The sequence below is a fragment of the Melanotaenia boesemani genome, chromosome 3, assembly GCF_017639745.1.
Source record: "Melanotaenia boesemani isolate fMelBoe1 chromosome 3, fMelBoe1.pri, whole genome shotgun sequence".
In the NCBI taxonomy this organism is placed as follows: Eukaryota; Metazoa; Chordata; class Actinopteri; order Atheriniformes; family Melanotaeniidae; genus Melanotaenia; species Melanotaenia boesemani.
In genome coordinates, this window is record NC_055684.1 from 198,297 (window position 1) to 200,687 (window position 2,391).

Genomic DNA, 2,391 nt, shown 5'->3' on the forward strand with positions numbered 1-2,391 from the left:
GAGCATGCAGGCAGGCCAGCCAGTAAGGAGTTGCAGTAGTCAATGCGTGAAATGACCAGAGCCTGGACCAGGAGCTGGGCCATGTGTTCAGTCAGGTAGGGTCTGATCCTCCTGATGTTGTAGAGAACAAATCGGCAAGATCAAGCAACCGAGGCAACGTGGTCCTTAAACACTGGACGAAAAGTACCAAGATACGGAGCGATCCGATACCGCTATCTGTCCGCAACTGTCACAAATATGGACAAGATACGGGGAAATCCCCACTGCATCCCTCACGGATCCTATTTCTAAAGATCCAAAAACCCGGATTTTCACCTGCGAGGTATCCACAAGATGCATGTTTATGTGATCCCTCGCGGATCCAATTTTAGATCTCCTCTGATACTGACCACATCTTTGGCGGATCATGTTCACAGATCACGGGAAATACGTCGAACATCCGTGACGGATGCCCGCGGGGTATTCGCGGATTTTTCATTTATGCAATATGTCTGATTTAATAGTTCTCTTCATTAATTCTATGGTTTTGCATGTAACCTTTCATGTAAAAGTACTAACCTAGTTCTTATCTTTTAAGATCTTAGCAGGCATTAAAATCACCCAGTCAGTTTCAAACATCACAATCATAGTTATAATGTGACAGTCTTTAATCTTGGTTTGTGTATCATCATCATGTTGTACAAATCATTTGACCAAATTACACATTACTATTTCAGCAAGCATTTATAAAATGACATTGTCAGATTAAACTGTATAAAAATATCAGCAATATTAACTGAACAGTGGGAACAGAACAGAATGAAGCAGTCTAATAAATCAGGTGCATAACTGCATAGCTGAATGAAAACATGTCAGACATGAAAAACAGACCAATGTTTTTCTTTTTTTCTTAATTAAAGCACACAGTTTCATTTCAAATAAATGGATCTGGTCCCTCTCAGCGGCTGCCTCTGGCTATATACACCACTGGGCGCTCTCTGGTGCACCATCCTGGAGGACATCTTTTGTAGGTCAACGAGGTGGCGCTGACACCTTTCTAACATGTCCGTGAGTCTTGTTGTCCTCCATTCAGGTGGACATGCTTTCCACGCGTCTTTGTCTTCAGTGTCCGTCTCCTCGTCGCTCATCATGCATGCAGGCGCCCATTCCAGGTATCTGTACTCCTCATTGGTTAAGATGAGCGAGCAGCAGATCGGTGTGAATTTAAAAGCTTTAACAGAAAACATTAGATATTACTCTCAATGGAGAATGACATTTATAGGTCAATGAGAACACTTTAAATATATACATTAAAAAATGAACATAATAAAACATTTTTACTGTCTCTGCACTGCCAGAAACTTCATCTTTATGCACAGTTCATACAACACATTTCAGTTGTTGTATCCAGAGATTAAACTGCTGACTACAACACTGTAATGTGATACAAAAGCAAATCACAAATCCGATGCATTCTAAAGGAACTTAAAAATAAATAAATCTATAAGTGATTCAACTCACTCTATGTCTTCGGTTGTTGAGCGCTTTGGCCCTCTGATCCTCTTCCACTTTGTCTTCTGACAACTTCGATTCTCAAAGTATCTGTTGCTCCTACAAACACAAAAAGTGACACATTAATATGTGAAAGATCTTTTCAACAAATAGTCTTTCTTTGGAGAGATAAGCATTATTTTTAGAAGTAACCTTAAACAAGTTTTAGAGTCATAACTTCTGATCAAAGAGGTGTCATGTTCCTCTTCATCTGTAACCGGCGTTGTGCTCAGACATGAACCTGCAGATTACATCACAGAAAACACAACAAAGCAACATGAAACATGACAAATACTAAATCTACTCGTTAAATTCGTTAGTGACTATGTAAAATCAAAGTGCCATTATTTTTTTTTACCTGAGTCAATTTAAGATGGACTAAAGCATCATTAGTCTGTGATCTGATGAATATATAACTACTGAAGGTGATGCTGCATAGAAAATACATATCTTGTAATCAACTTACAGACTACTAAATGGTATTAGATGTCTTACCTCTCATTTCCTCTGTATTTGTGTCCATCCTCCAGACTCCTGTGGATCCTTTTTACCTCACGCTAAAACAGCCAATATCACAAACAGATAAAATTTAGATCATGTGAGAAAAATATTTTGACAAACTTTTGAAACACCTCATTACAGCGGCTTGTACAGCTGTTTTTTGTTTGTGCCTGTGTTTGCAGACATATTTTGACTAAGGCAGTGACTCCATAAAGTTTAACATACAGCCTTACCATTTTTTCTAAAATAGGGACAATGTGTGGATATGTATCACAGTGGTTTTACTCAAATCTATGAAAACAACAATAAAGGCTTAGTGAGCAACTTACAGATGGGTTGTAGGAATCTGCTGCAGAGTTG

The 2,391-nt window shown here is 38.8% G+C and overlaps 1 long non-coding RNA gene across 1 annotated transcript; it reads right to left on the bottom strand.

Annotated features, from left to right (window-relative positions):
• Positions 1 to 940: 940 nt before the first annotated feature.
• Positions 941 to 2,161, bottom strand: LOC121636820. The gene is made up of 3 exons (XR_006009775.1): positions 2,026 to 2,161; positions 1,501 to 1,590; positions 941 to 1,210 (listed from the first exon to the last, which is right to left on the bottom strand). It is a non-coding gene; the product is annotated as an uncharacterized LOC121636820 (long non-coding RNA).
• Positions 2,162 to 2,391: the final 230 nt, after the last annotated feature.